The sequence below is a fragment of the Aquarana catesbeiana genome, linkage group LG13 (genome assembly GCF_042186555.1).
Source record: "Aquarana catesbeiana isolate 2022-GZ linkage group LG13, ASM4218655v1, whole genome shotgun sequence".
NCBI lineage: Eukaryota > Metazoa > Chordata > Amphibia > Anura > Ranidae > Aquarana > Aquarana catesbeiana.
This window is the reverse complement of record NC_133336.1, coordinates 27155721-27172066: the sequence shown is the minus strand read 5'-3', so window position 1 is coordinate 27172066 and position 16346 is coordinate 27155721. Positions and strand designations below refer to the sequence as shown.

Below are 16346 nucleotides of genomic sequence, written 5' to 3'. Positions count from 1 at the left end.
TGTGACAGGGCCACAGGCTATACATGTAGATTTATGGTTTACGAGGGAAAAGATAGTCACGTAGAGCCGACAAACTGCCCTGACTACATAGGAAGCGCTGGCAAGATAGTGTGGGACTTGGTGTCACCCTTATTCGGAAAGGGGTACCACTTGTACGTGGACAATTATTATACGAGCGTGCCACTTTTTAGCCACCTTTTTGATCATCAGATTGGAGCATGTGGCACCGTGCGACCTAATCGCCGGGGCTTTCCCCAGCGGCTTGTAGATTCCCGTCTTAGGCTGGGGGAGAGAGCCTGCTTGAAGTATAATAATTTGCTCGCTATGAAGTGGAGGCATAAGAAGAATGTTTTCGTTCTCACCTCCCTTCATGCAGACACGATGGTCCAAATTCCTACGGCGACTGGTGTTGTGGAGAAACCCCTCTGTGTCCACGAATATAACCTTAATATGGGAGGGGTGGACCTCAACGACCAGTTGTTGGCGCCGTACCTAATTGCCCGTAAGGCCAGACGCTGGTACAAAAAAGTGTCTGTTTATTTATTTCAATTGGCTTTGCTGAATGCTTATGTGCTATACAGAGCTTCAGGACAGACTGGATCCTTCCTTAAATTCCAGGAAGAGATCGTCAGAGCCCTTCTGTATCCAGACGGTGCTCCACCTCACCTTCCCCAACCAAATGCAGTAAGCCGGCTGCATGAGAGGCATTTTCTTTATGCCCTCCCGAGTACCCCTACCCAACGAACCCCCCAAAAAAGATGTCGTGTCTGCAGCAAGCGCGGATTTAGGCGTGACACCCGGTATTGTTGTCCCCTCTGTCCTGGCAATCCTGGTCTTTGCATTGGTGAATGTTTTGAACGCTACCATACACTAGTGGAGTATTAGCGTAGGGTACAGCACTGCACAGACTAGGCACACTTCCACAGGGTCTCCCAAGATGCTGTCGCATTTTGAGAGACCCAAACCTGGTACCAGTTAAAAAAGTTAAAAGTTAAAGTTACAAAAAAAAGTGTAAAAAAAACAAAAAAAAGTAAAAAAAAGAAAAAAACACAAAAAAAATATAAAATAAAAAAAACAAAAATAGTTGTTGTTTTATTGTTCTCTCTCTATTCTCTCTCTATTCTCTCTCTATTGTTCTGCATTCTATACTGCAATGTTTTATTGTTATGTTTTTATCATGTTTGCTTTATAGGTATGCAATTTTTTTATACTTTGTTTTTTTTTATTGTTAACCACCTTTGTGTTTTCAGGTACGCCATTCAGCTGCAGAGCGGATTTATTTATCTTGACAGCAACAGCGTTTGCTCCCACGATACATAAAGCCGCGACTCCAGCGCTGTCTGAGGTGATTTCACCACCACAGTTACATACTTCAGCATATATGCCGAAGCGTGGGGGCAGCAGTGGGTGGAGGAGCGATTTGCTCCTGCCTTTTGCGGGAGGATGCCCCCATGCTTCGGCATATATATTTTTTAGGTAGGCACAGGTTGCGTTAAATGTTTTATTTTTTACTATGTTTTTTTTGTATTTTGCTTTGCAGGTATGGTAAGTATTACTGTTATACTGTAATGTTACTTTGTTTTTTTGTTAACCATCATTTGCTTAGCAGGTACGCCATTCAGCTGCAGAGCGGATTTATTTATCTTGACAGCAACAGCGTTTGCTCCCACGATACATAAAGCCGCGACTCCAGCGCTGTCGGAGGTGATTTCACCACCACAGTTACATACTTCAGCATATATGCCGAAGCGTGGGGGCAGCAGTGGGTGGAGGAGCGATTTGCTCCTGCCTTTTGCGGGAGGATGCCCCCATGCTTCGGCATATATATTTTTTAGGTAGGCACAGGTTGCGTTAAATGTTTTATTTTTTACTATGTTTTTTTTGTATTTTGCTTTGCAGGTATGGTAAGTATTACTGTTATACTGTAATGTTACTTTGTTTTTTTGTTAACCATCATTTGCTTAGCAGGTACGCCATTCAGCTGCAGAGCGGATTTATTTATCTTGACAGCAACAGCGTTTGCTCCCACGATACATAAAGCCGCGACTCCAGCGCTGTCGGAGGTGATTTCACCACCACAGTTACATACTTCAGCATATATGCCGAAGCGTGGGGGCAGCAGTGGGTGGAGGAGCGATTTGCTCCTGCCTTTTGCGGGAGGATGCCCCCATGCTTCGGCATATATATACGGTGCATGTATGCCCATCATTAGAAGTGGGTGGATGAAGGGAGGTATTCTAATGGTGGGCATACCCACCGATCAATATCTTTTTTTCGTTCAGCCCACAGGCTGCATGAAAAAAAAGTTTACAATGTATGCCCAACAAGGACCAGCAACGTACTGGTATGTTGCTGGACTTTGAGTGGTTATACCAGAATGATGCCTGCAGGTTTAGGTATCATCTTGGTATCATTCTTTTCAGCCAGTGGTCGGCTTTCTTGTAAAAGCAATCCTAGCGGCTAATTAGCCTCTAGACTGCTTTTACAAGCAGTGGGAGGGAATGCCCCCCCCCCCCACACCGTCGTCCATGTTTTTCTCTGGCTCTCCTGTCCCAACAGGGAACTTGAGAATGCAGCCGGTGATTCAGCCAGCTGACCATAGAGCTGATCAGAGACCAGAATGGCTCCAAACATCTCTATGGCCTAAGAAACTGGAAGCTACAAGCATTTCATGACTTAGATTTCGCCGGATGTAAACAGCGCCATTGGGAAATTGGGAAAGCATTTTATGACACCGATCTTGGTGTGGTCAGATGCTTTGAGGGCAGAGGAGAGATCTAGGGTCTAATAGACCCCAATTTTTTCTAAAAAGAGTACCTGTCACTACCTATTGCTATCATGGGGGATATTTACATTCCCTGAGATAACAATAAAAATGATAAAAAAAAAATAAAAATGAAAGGAACAGTTTAAAAATAAGATAAAAAAGCAAAAAAAATAATAAAAAAAAAAAAAAAAAAAGCACCCCTGCCCCCCCCCTGCTCTCGCACAAAGGCGAACGCAAGCGTCGGTCTGGCGTCATATGTAAACAGCAATTGCACCATGCATGTGAGGTATCACCGCGAAGGTCAGATCGAGGGCAGTAATTTTAGCAGTAGACCTCCTCTGTAAATCTAAAGTGGTAACCTGTAAAGGCTTTTAAGGGCTTTTAAAAATGTATTTAGTTTGTCGCCACTGCACGTTTGTGCGCAATTTTAAAGCATGTCATGTTTGGTATCCATGTACTCGGCCTAAGATCATCTTTTTTATTTCATCAAACATTTTGACAAAATAGTGTGTTTTAGTGTATTAAAATTTAAAAAAGTGTGTTTTTTTCCCCAAAAAATGCGTTTGAAAAATCGCTGCGCAAATACTGTGTGAAAAAAAAAAATGAAACACCCACCATTTTAATCTGTAGGGCATTTGCTTTAAAAAAATATATAATGTCTGAGGGTTCAAAGTAATTTTTTTGCAAAAAAAAATAATTCTTTCATGTAAACAATAAGTGTCAGAAAGGGCTTTGTCTTCAAGTGGTTAGAAGAGTGGGTGATGTGTGACATAAGCTTCTAAATGTTGTGCATAAAATGCCAGGACAGTTCAAAACCCCCCCAAATGACCCCATTTTGGAAAGTAGACACCCCAAGCTATTTGCTGAGAGGCATGTCGAGTCCATTGAATATTTTATATTGTGACACAAGTTGCGGGAAAAAGACAAATTTTTTTTTTTTTTTTTTGCACAAAGTTGTCACTAAATGATATATTGCTCAAACATGCCATGGGAATATGTGAAATTGCACCCCAAAATACATTCTGTTGCTTCTCCTGAGTACGGGGATACCACATGTGTGAGACTTTTTGGGAGCCTAGCCACGTACGGGACCCCGAAAACCAAGCCCCGCCTTCAGGCTTTCTAAGGGCGTAAATTTTTGATTTCACTCTTCACTGCCTATCACAGTTTCGGAGGCCATGGAATGCCCAGATGGCACAACCCCCCCCCAAATGACCCCATTTTGGAAAACAGACACCCAAAGCTATTTGCTGAGAGGTATAGTGAGTATTTTGCAGACCTCACTTTTTGTCACAAAGTTTTGAAAATTGAAAAAAGAAAAAAAAAATACGTTTTTCTTGCCTTTCTTCATTTTCAAAAACAAATGAGAGCTGCAAAATACTCACCATGCCTCTCAGCAAATAGCTTGGGGTGTCTACTTTCCAAAATGGGGTCATTTGGGGGGGTTTTGTGCCATCTTGGCATTTTATGGCCTTCAAAAGTGTGATAGGTAGTGAGGAGTAAAATCAAAAATGTATGCCCTTAGAAATCCTGAAGGCGGTGCTTGGTTTTCGGGGCCCCGTACGCGGCTAGGCTCCCAAAAAGTCCCACACATGTGGTATCCCCGTACTCAGGAGAAGCAGCAGAATATATTTTGGGGTGTAATTCCACATATGCCCTTGGCATGTTTGAACAATATATCATTTAGTGACAACTTTGTGCAAAAAAAAATTAAAAAAAAAAAAAATTGTCACTTTCCCGCAACTTGTGTCAAAATATAAAATATTCCATGGACTCAACATGCCTCTCAGCAAATAGCTTGGGGTGTCTACTTTCCAAAATGGGGTCAATTGGGGGGGGTTTGTGCCATCTGGGCATTTTATGGCCTTCAAAAATGTGATAGGTAGTGGGGAGTGAAATTACAACTTTACACCCTTAGAAATCCTGAAGGCGGTGCTGGGTTTTCGGGGCCCCGTACGCAGCTAGGCTCCCAAAAAGTCCCACACATGTGGTATCCCCGTACTCAGGAGAATCAGCAGAATGTATTTTGGGGTGCAATTCCACATATGCCCATGGCCTGTGTGAGCAATATATCATTTAGTGACAACTTTGTGCAAAAAAAAAAAAAAATTCTCACATTCCCGCAACTTGTGTCAAAAAATAAAATATTCCATGGACTCAACATGCCTCTCAGCAAATAGCTTGGGGTGTCTACTTTCCAAAATGGGGTCATTTGGGGGGCTTTTGTGCCATCTTGGCATTTTATGGCCTTCAAAACTGTGATAGGTAGTGAGAAGTGAAATCAAAAATTTATGCCCTTAGAAATCCTGAAGGCGGTGCTTGGTTTTCGGGGCCCCGTACGCGGCTAGGCTCCCAAAAAGTCCCACACATGTGGTATCCCCGTACTCAGGAGAAGCAGCAGAATATATTTTGGGGTGCAATTCCACATATGCCCATGGCATGTTTGAGCAATATATCATTTAGTGACAACTTTGTGCAAAAAAAAAAAAAAAAAAAAAAAAATTGTCACTTTCCAGCAACTTGTGTCAAAATACAAAATATTCCATGGACTCAACATGCCTCTCAGCAAATAGCTTGGGGTGTCTACTTTCCAAAATGGGGTCATTTGGGGGGGTTTTGTGCCATCTTGGCATTTTATGGCGTTCAAAACTGTGATAGGTAGTGAGGAGTGTAATCAAAAATCTATGCCCTTAGAAATCCTGAAGGCGGTGCTTGGTTTTCGGGGCCCCATACGCGGCTAGGCTCCCAAAAAGTCCCACACATGTGGTATCCCCATACTCAGGAGAAGCAGCTAAATGTATTTTGGGGTACAATTCCACATATGCCCATGGCCTGTGTGAGCAATATATCATTTAGTGACAACTTTGTGCAAAAAAAAAAAAAATTGTCACATTCCCACAACTTGTGTCAAAAAATAAAATATTCCATGGACTCAACATACCTCTCAGCAAATAGCTTGGGGTGTCTACTTTCCAAAATGGGGTCATTTGGGGGTGTTTTGTGCCATCTTGGCATTTTATGGCCTTCAAAACTGTGATAGGTAGTGAGGAGTGTAATCAAAAATCTATGCCCTTAGAAATCCTGAAGGCGGTGCTTGGTTTTCGGGGCCCCATACGCGGCTAGGCTCCCAAAAAGTCCCACACATGTGGTATCCCCGTACTCAGGAGAAGCAGCTGAATGTATTTTGGGGTGCAATTCCACATATGCCCATGGCCTGTGTGAGCAATATATCATTTAGTGACAACTTTTTGTAAATTTTTTTTTTTTTTTGTCATTATTCAATCACCTGGGACAAAAAAAATAAATATTCAATGGGTTCAACATGCCTCTCAGCAATTTCCTTGGGGTGTCTACTTTCCAAAATGGGGTCATTTGGGGGGGTTTTGTACTGCCCTGCCATTTTAGCACCTCAAGAAATGACATAGGCAGTCATAAACTAAAAGCTGTGTAAATTCCAGAAAATGTACCCTAGTTTGTAGGCGCTATAACTTTTGCGCAAACCAATAAATATACGCTTATTGACTTTTTTTTTACCAAAGACATGTGGCCGAATACATTTTGGCCTAAATGTATGACTAAAATTGAGTTTATTGGATTTTTTTTATAACAAAAAGTAGAAAATATCATTTTTTTTCAAAATTTTCGGTCTTTTTCCGTTTATAGCGCAAAAAATAAAAATGGCAGAGGTGATCAAATACCATCAAAAGAAAGCTCTATTTGTGGGAAGAAAAGGACGCAAATTTCGTTTGGGTACACCATTGCATGACCGCGCAATTAGCAGTTAAAGCGACGCAGTGCCAAATTGTAAAAAGTGCTCTGGTCAGGAAGGGGGTAAATCCTTCCGGGGCTGAAGTGGTTAAAAAAAAAAAAAAAAAAAGTGTATTTTTTCCAAAAGTGCGCTTGTAAGACTGCTGCGCAAATACGGTGTGACAAAGTATTGCAACGACCGCCATTTTATTCTCTAGGGTTTTAGGAAAAAAAAAAAAATATATATATATATATATAATTTGTTTCTAGCAAAAAAAACAGTTTTTAACTTTAAAAACAACAAATCTCAGAAAGAGGCTCAGTCCTTAAGTGGTTAAAAGACTCTTGGACTTGCATCTTAATGAACACAACATACAGGGATATGGGAAGTAATTCTAGACACTGACAAACACACCTACACAGGATGAACTGGATGGACTATTGTCTTTATTCGACTTTACCTACTATGTAAGTGATATTAAAGGTTTATATTTTTTTAGAATAAAAAGGATTTTTATTTACCTGCTTTATGCAATGATCCTGCCCTGAGGAGTCCCTTACCTCCTCCTTGGTAGTCCCCTGCCAGTCCCCTCCACTCCTCCCTCAGGGTGCCTCCTCAATAAGCCAGGTGCTAAGGGGGCACCCATGCACATGAGCTTCCAAGCCAGGCAGTGTGCATCCATAGAAGATTCCCCCTCGTTTCCTCTCTTGGTGACACAGATGGCAATAAAAACACAACAAATGTTCTAATCCTGCACTCCATCCAATCCAAAAAAAAAAAAAAAAAGTTTTGTCTAGAAATTCTTTAAGCTCACATTAAGTGTAGGACATCCTCTCCCCTCCCACAAAGGCGTGCCTGTTATACCTGTTTACAGGTGCGTAAGAACCGGAGGCACATAGACAGACGGTGATTTCAGCTGTGCGGACGCCTCGTGTAGACGGATCGCAGATATCGCCGCTCTTACAAATTAAGGACGTCCTCCATCTGCTCCACATTTATGTGCAAGACTGAAGGGAAGGCTGGAGGTCAGATTTATACTCCCTTTGCACATAGTTGGTATTTAAAGTGGTTGTAAAGGCGCAAGGTATTTTACTTTCATGCAGATAAAAAGCCTTCTGTGCGCAGCAGCCCCCCTAATACTTACTTGAGCCCCCCCCCCCCCCCCTCGATCCAGCGATGTTCACAAAGAACCTTGCCTCTCTGGGGACCCACACTCCTGATTGGCTTTTGGCACCAGCGGGCAGCCATTGGCTCCTACTGCTGTCAATCACAGCCAGTGAGCCAATCAGAAGACGGAGGGGACTTAGCCAAGCCGCGGTCCTGTGTCTGAATGGAGACACAGAGCCATGGCTTGGAATCGTGCCAGCTTGGGTGACCCTTGGTGTGGGGGTATGAGCCAGGAGCACCAGCGCGGCACCCGACAAGAGGAGGATCGGAGCTGCTCTGTGCAAAACCATTACACAGAGCAGGAAGGTATACCATGTATGTTATAGTCCACACTGCTACACCTTATCTGCTGAGCTAAGTGAGTCACCCAATCCTGTTCATGTATAAAAAAAATACATACATACATACATAAATACTATAAATTATAGTTATATCCAACTTGGGTAGACACCTGGTATCTAGCACCTCATCCCAAGAAGTCAAATGTGCAAGAGAGGTTGGAAGGGGGTTATCATGGTGCTTACAGATAATAATGGAAGCCATACATATATAAATTTATTATACACATGATTAAAGACCAAACATAAAAAGTCGTTGAGTTTTATTGGAAATCTCTGTTGTGGTGGTCAAGTAAGAAAGGTTCCAGTTGAACAGAGATTAAATATTCGTATGATATCCTGACAAGTTTCACCTTATGGCTTCATCAGGGGTTATACGAATCAACCAATGAGTATGGGAAACTATACGAGAAAATACAAATGCACTACATACGGAAACGCATCAAAAATATGTAAAAAAAAAAATACACAATACATGAGAAAATAACATGGCCCATTTGCCATTGTTATAATATAATTAAATTTTTTTTTTGTCTGTATTTTCCACTTTTTTTTATGTTCCTTTTTATTCTTATAATTTTTCTTTTCTCAGTGGAAGTCTGGACGGCCCACACCTAAAGGGGAGAATGGGAGAATGTCAGAAGAAAATGGATGAACCTACCTGCTCATCGTTCAGATTTCTATGGAGTCCTCCTCGGGTACCACCTTCCTGGGGTGGATGTGATAAGAGGAGGACTCGGCACGTTCTTGTTTCTGGCAAAGAACCTTGTAAACATTGGTATGACATTTCATGCAGCAGTTTTAATATTACTTTTTTCCTGATGCTTGACACCTGTGTGATTTAGTTCCTGAAGGAAGCAGCCATATTCAGCATATAATTTCTCGGTCAGCGAAGCTAAACCCGTTCATCGTGTAACCACCGTGGACATGGCACTAAACACATGAGTCGGGCTGCTTTCATCAGAGTCGTCACACAGGTGATTTTTGCTTTGCTGCGGAGTCCCCTGAGGGCTGTGCATGGGAGCCAATCGGGTTCTAACTTCATCTTGTTCAATTAAGCCAGGGGTCTTCAAACTGCGGCCCTCCAGGTGTTCAGGAACTACAATTCCCATCATGCCTAGTCATGTCTGTGAATGTCAGATTTTTACAATGCCTCATGGGATGTGTAGTTCTGCAACAGCTGGAGGGCCGTAGTTTGAGGATCCCTGAATTAAGCGTTAACAATAAAACCTGGAAGCTGATTGGTTTCTATGCACAGCTGCACCATTTATGGTTTTTACTTGAGTTCTGTACATCATACACCAGTGCAGTCCACTCCTTCCTCAGGGTGCCTCCTCAGTAAGCCAGGTGCTAAGGTGGCACCCATGCACATGCGCTCCCAAGCCAGGCAGTGTGCATCCATAGATTGGAAGATTCCCCCTCGTCTCCTCTTTTGGTGACACAGATGGCAATAAAAACCCAACAAATGTTCTAGTTTTCCTCTCCATCCAATATAAAAAAAAAAATGTATCTTGATATTCTTTAAGCTCACATTAAGTGTAGGACATCCTCTCCCCTCCCACAAAGGCGTGCCTGTTATACCTGTTTACAGGTGCGTAAGAACCGGAGGCACATAGACAGACGGTGATTTCAGCTGTGCGGACGCCTCGTGTAGACGGATCGCAGATATCACCGCTCTTACAAATTAAGGACGTCCTCCATCTGCTCCACATTTATGTGCAAAACTGAAGGGAAGGCTGGAGGTCAGATTTATACTCCCTTTGCACATACACTATATTGTCAAAAGTATTGGGATGCCTGCCATTACATGAACTTTAATGACATCCCAGTCTTATGCCCCGTACACACGATAGGATTTTCCGATGGAAAATGTCCGATCGGAGCGTGTTGTCGGAAATTCCGACCGTGTGTGGGCTCCATCGGACATTTTCCATCGGATTTTCCAACACACAAAGTTGGAGAGCAGGAGATAAAATTTTCCGACAACAAAATCCGTTGTCGGAAATTCCGATCGTGTGTACACAAATCCGACGGACAAAGTGCCACGCATGCTCAGAATAAATAAAGAGATGAAAGCTATTGGCCACTGCCCCGTTTATAGTCCCGACGTATGTGTTTTACGTCACCGCGTTTAGAACGATCGGATTTTCCGACAACTTTGTGCGACCGTGTGTATGCAAGACAAGTTTGAGCCAACATCTGTCGGAAAAAATCCTAGGATTTTGTTGTCGGAATGTCCGAACAAAGTCCGACCGTGTGTACGCCCTATTAGTCTGTAGGGTTCAATATTGCGTTGGCTGACACTTTGTAGCTATAACAGCTTCAACTCTTCTGGGAAGGCCGTCCACAAGGTTTAGGAGTGTGTCTATGGGAATGTTTGACCCTTCTTCCAGAAGCGCATTTGTGAGGTCAGGCACTGATGTTGGATGAGAAGGCCTGGCTCGCATCCGCCGCTCCAATTCATCCAAAAGGTGTTCTATTGGGCCGAGGTCAGAACTCTGTGCAGGCCAGTCAAGTTCCTCCACCCCAAACTCGCTCATCCATGTCTTTATAGACCTTGCTTTGTGCACTGGTCCAAATCATTTGGTGGAGGGGGGATTATGGGGTGGGGGTTGTTTTTCAGGGGTTGGGTTTGGCCCCTTAGTTCCAGTGAAGGGAACTCTTAAGGCGTCAGCATACCAAGACATTTTAGACAATTTCATACTCCCAACTTTGTGGGAACAGTTTGGGGATGGCCCCTTCCTGTTCCAACATGACTGTGCACCAGTGCACAAAGCAAGGTCCATAAAGACATGGATGAGCGAGTGTGGGAACTGAAATGACCTGCACAGAGTCCTGACCTCAACCTAACAAAACACCTTTGGGAGGAATTAGAGCAAAGACTGCGAGCCAGACCTTCTCGTCCAACATTAGTTCCTGACCTCACAAATGCGCTTCTGGAAGATTGATCAAACATTCCCATAGACACACTCCTAAACCTTGTGGACAGCCTTCCCAGAAGAGTTGAAGCTGTTATAGCTGCAAAGGGTGGGCCAACCCAATATTGAACCCTACGGACTAAGACTGGGATGCCATTAAAGTTCATGTGCGTTTAAAGGCAGGCATCCCAATATTTCTGACAAAATAGTGTAGTTTGGTAATTCACGTCAACACTGCTACACCTTTATCCATTAATCTGAGTCGCCCAATACTGTTTTTTTATTTATTTTTTATTTTTTTCTTGTTTGTTTTTTTTGTTTTATAGCACGTTTTTGTTAGTATTCCACTTTTTTATTTTATTTTTTATGGTTTTTCTTTTCTCAGTGGAAGTCTGGACTGCCCATCCCCTGAAGGGAAGAATGTCAGAGGGAAATGGATGAAACTACCTGCTCATCGTTCAGATTTCTATGGAGTCCTCCTCGGGTCCCATCTCCCTGGGATGGATGTGATAACAGGAGGACTAGGCACCTGAACATGGGTATGACATTTCATACAAAGGGTGAAACCTACTATATATTACTTTCTTTATTACAGAGATATTTAGGAGTATCCTCGGCTGGAGAACATTACAGCTGCTCTTTTGCAGAAAAATATTTATGTGATTCTTCTAATCTTTGCATCACTTAGCATTGTATTGAATTAACACATTCCCCTCCCACAAAGGCGTGCCTGTTATACCTGTTTACAGGTGCGTAAGAACCGGAGGCACATAGACAGGCGGTGATCTCGGCTGTGCGGACGCCTCGTGTAGACGGATCACAGATATCGCCGCTCTTACAAATGAATACCATCCTCCATCCCCATACAATGTGTGGGGTTTAGGCCCCTTTCACACCAGCAGACTGATTGGTTCCACCTGTCAGTTTTTCAGGTGGACCTGATCGGACCACTCATTGTTCTCTATTGGGTGGTCGTATGGACACAGACTGCGTGAACGTTTCCTTCCGATCTACTGGTTAATGTATCGCCATATGTCTGTTTTCAGCGGATTTTATTGGACCGGATGCCCGGCGGGTGTCGACACATGTCCGCTGACACCTGCCGGGCATACGGTTCGATAAAATCCACTGAAAACAGACGTATGGCGATACGTTCACCAGGAGATCGGAAGGAAACAGACATGCAGTCTGTTTCCATCTGACTTGCCCCATAGAGAACAGCGGGCTGTGTCCGCTCTGCACAGCGGAGCAGACACAGACCTGTCATCTACCTGCTCAGCGGTGAGAGCAGGTGGATTCCGTTTGAACGGATCCATGTGAAAGGGGCCTTAGGTTTGTGTATTCAGCTTTCTTGTATTGTAGTTACTTTTGTTGGGCTGTCTGAGGTGCTGCTTTGTTCAGATCTCTGGAGAGACACAATGGCAGCTGCAGGGGGGACCTTCACAGATCGAATAAAACCTCTTGACCAGTCTGCCAGGATAGTACAAGCTTGTCGCATAGATTTGTAGCTTTTGCAGCAATCATTTCAGCGTACGCATGTTCTTATAGTGCTGCACGATTCTGCCCAACAATAAGAATCACAATTTTTTTGCTAAGAATAAAGATCATGATTCTGGTGGTGTAACATATTTCACAATATACAAAAAAATTGGGCTAACTTTACGGTTTCTTCTTCTTTTTTTTTTTTTTCCAAAAAAATTGGATTTGAAAGACCGCTGTGCAAATACAGTGCGACATAAAATATTGCAACTGCCATTTTATTCCCTTGGGGTCTCTGCTTAAAAAAATATATAATGTTTGGGGGTTCCAAGTAATTTTCTAGCAAAAAATACTGATTTTAACTTGAAGCCAAGAAGTGTCAGAAAAAGGTTTAGTCTTTAAGTGGTTAAACTTCCCTCATTTACAGACCGAAGTTCATTCCTTTTGATCTATCTAAAGAACAAAACCTTACAATGTTTAAAGTTTAACTAAGTGGCTGAGGAATGTTGTAAAACTTGGCAGACTGCCTATTTTTTTTTTTTTTTTTTTTTGACAGCTGTCAGCTGGAGCAGAGAACTCTCTGCATACAATTGGGAAAATGGTCTGTTAAAGGGATTGTAAACCCTCACCGTTCTTCACCTCAATGCATTCTATGCGTTGAGGTGAAAAACCTCTTGTAGTTCACCAGCCCCCCCTTTTACTTACCTGAGCCCGATCATTCCTGAGCAGGAGATGAGCACACCCACTCAAGCTGGTGTCTCGGGTCATGATTGGATAGATTGAAAGCAGCGCAGCCATTGGCTCCCGCTGCTCTCAATCAAATCCAATGATGTGGGAGCTGGGGGGAGGAGCCGAGTCCTGCTGTCTGTGTCAATGGACACAGCAGCAGGACATGGAAGCGCGCCCGTACGGGTGCCCCGAGGGAGAGCGCTTCTCAACGGGGCACTCAAGAAGAGGCTGAGGCACCCCAGAAGAGGAGGATCGGGGCCACTCTGTGTAAAACCCTTGCACAGAAGAGGCAAGTATGACATGTTTGTTACCCTGTTTCCCCGAAAATAAGACCTAGAGTGATTGTCTGTGATGGCTGCAATATAAGCCCTACCCCCCAAATAAGCCCTAGTTAAAGTCCTTGTAGGTCTTACTTTCAGGGTTGGGCTTATTTTCGGGGAAACGGGGTAGGGCTTATTTGGGGGGTAGGGCTTATATTGTAGCCATCACCGACAATCACGCTAGGTCTTATTTTCGGGGAAACGGGGTATTTAAAAAACAAAACAAAACAAAGGTTTAGTTACCCTTTAAGATCGCAAGGGGGGGGGGGGGGGGATTTATGATCTTGATTCTTAATTATTAATCGTGCAGCTCTCTGTTCATAGTTGATGACCCTATTAAAGCATTATATAAAGGAAGAATGCTGTGCATGTGTAAAAACATAAAAATAAATAATGTCAATCACCACCATTACAGTGTAAATTGTCCAAAAGCACCACAAAAGTGACACATAATCACAATAAACAACATGTAGAAGAAAAAATTATGCGCTAAACAAAAATCTTATATTGGGTCGGTAAAGTGCAACTGTAGAAAGCACAAATCGTTGATAAGTTGTTGAATCTAACAAGAAAAAAAACCCTCCACCTCGTGTGCGCACCGTCACCACAGGCAATATAGACTCTTACCAGAGCGACTGGACCCTTTATTATGAAAGGTCAAACAGGCTTGATGTAACAATCTTTGCAGGGGTCATCAGCTGGAGATGTGTCCTCAGATCACGCAGGGTATTCAAACCGAGCTCCATCCATCCCACCATCATAAAATGAAAGAGATGCCAGATAGTATAAAATCCCAAAAGGTTTGTTTTACTTTTGTTTAATATAAAGTATTGCACTTACATTACTACAGGTAAAACCAGCGCTGAGTACAATATAGGCGGCCGCCTTAAGATATCCAGGCACTGTGCAAATAAATGCGACAGCAGGAAATGGCTCCTAAACCAACCGGTGTCATCACATAGAGGACTTCTTCTTTTTTGTGATGAAACCGGTTGAGTTGGGAGCTGTTTCCTGCTATCACATTTGTTTGCAAGTTCGATTTATTCTCATCATCCCCATCCCCTGTACTAGAAAAAAAATCGTGATTCTCATTTTGGCCAAAATCGTGTTCGTGCTGTGTTTTCTACTTTAATAACCCAATTACAGTGCGGCCACCATATGCTTGGAGGGTGGTAGTGACTGCCGAGTGCAACGGGGGTGGGGTACACGTCCTGCAACAGCTGTAATGCACAGCATCATGACCACAGCATGTCTACACCCGGCTGTTTTATCACGGTTACGTTATTGGGGTTGTATTTGAGATGTGCAAAGAGAGATCACACAGATACTTTGAAGTACATTTAATCGACCACTTGCCTACAGGGCACTTTCACCCCATTCCCCCCCCACCCCCTGCATGCCCAGGACAATTTTTTATTAAAAAAAAATTTTTTTTTTTTTTCACACAAATGGAGCTTTATTTAATCGCCACTGGGTTTTACTTTTTGCTAAATAAACTAAAAGACTGAAAATTTTGAAAGTTTTTCCTAGTTTCTGTTATAACATTTTGCAAATAAGTAATTTTTCTTCACTGATGAGGCTGCGCTGATGGGCACTGATGATCGGTGTGAACGATGTCCTCAGTCATTCCATTTATCGGCTCTCCTTTCCTCCAACAGACAGGGCGTGGGAGGAAAGGCCTGCTGATAACTGACAGGTCTGTTGACATGTGATTGGACACAGCTGATTACATGGTAAAGGGCTGCTGTGATTGGCCCAATCTGTGATCAGCTGTGTCCAAAGGGCAGAGTGGTCACAGAGCCACAGGTATTACCCCAGTATCCCCACCTCCTTCTTCCTTCCTTCCTTCCTTCCTTCCTTCCTTCCTTCCTTCTTCTTCCTTCTTCTTCCTTCTTCTTCCTTCTTCTTCCTTCTTCTTCCTTCTTCTTCCTTCTTCTTCCTTCTTCCTTCTTCTTCCTTCTTCCTTCTTCCTTCTTCCCCTTCTTCCTCTTCCTTCTTCTTCTTCCTTCTTCTTCCTTTTTTTTCTTTTTCTTCTTCAGCCAACGATTTGGCTTTCTCATGAAAGCGGTCTGAGCAGCTAATTAGCCGCTGGATTGCTTTCAGAAGCAGCAGGAGGGTCCCCCCCCCCCCCCCCTTCACGCCACTCGCCCATGTTTCTCATACTTGCCCCTTTTACCGGTGAGCCCAGGAAAGGATCAGACATTTCAAGCAGCTGGTCATATAGGTGAACGTAAACCAGATCACCTCTATGATCTTGGAGGAGTTATTGTGTTTTTTGTTTGCTTTTTTTTTTTTTTGCTTTACAATTCATTAAAGCGTACTTCTAAAATAATTGCATTTGAAAAACTGCTGCCCAAACACTGAGTGACATAAAAAAAAAATTGCATAGATCGCCATTTTATTCGCTAGGGTCTCTGCTCAAAAAAACGAAAAAAGTTTGGGGGGTTCTGTTTAGTTTTCTAGCAAAAAATACTGACTTTGTTTACATGTTAAAAAAAAAAAAGGGCCAGAAAAGGCCTGGTCTTCAAGTGGTTATTGGTTAATATGATACATTGTTTTTTTTGTTTTTTTCTTTTTAGGTTGGCGGAAGTGATTGGGCTTTGTCTGAAGAATAATAAAGTAAAAGATTTAATTTTGATATTCCGAATAAAGTTGATTTTAAAAGTTGTGGATGGTGGCCTCTGCTTTATTTCAGAACCTCTTATTCACCTCACACAAGTCTCAGTTTCCTTCACTCAGAACTGGAGCCAGATCATTCACAAGGTAACTTGGGCAGGAGCCAAGGGCCCCCCGGTTCACCATGGGGAGCGCAGTTGATCAGAGCTGTCCATCTGCCTGTCATAGCATGAGGGGGATGTAGTTGTAGGCAGTTGGGGGAGA

General features: G+C 43.0%; 1 long non-coding RNA gene across 2 annotated transcripts in view; it reads left to right on the top strand.

The window, feature by feature from the left end:
• Nucleotides 1–16133, top strand: part of LOC141117066 (uncharacterized) — a 24790-nt gene extending 8657 nt beyond the window's left edge. Inside the window, exons 5-7 of one of the 2 annotated variants that reach the window (XR_012237089.1) lie at nt 8613–8798; nt 11324–11477; nt 14155–16133. This is a non-coding gene — a long non-coding RNA (uncharacterized lncRNA). The remainder of the gene's footprint in view (nt 1–8612; nt 8799–11323; nt 11478–14154) is intronic. The other variant, XR_012237088.1, reaches the window with a different exon arrangement.
• The last annotated feature ends 213 nt before the right edge of the window (nt 16134–16346 follow it).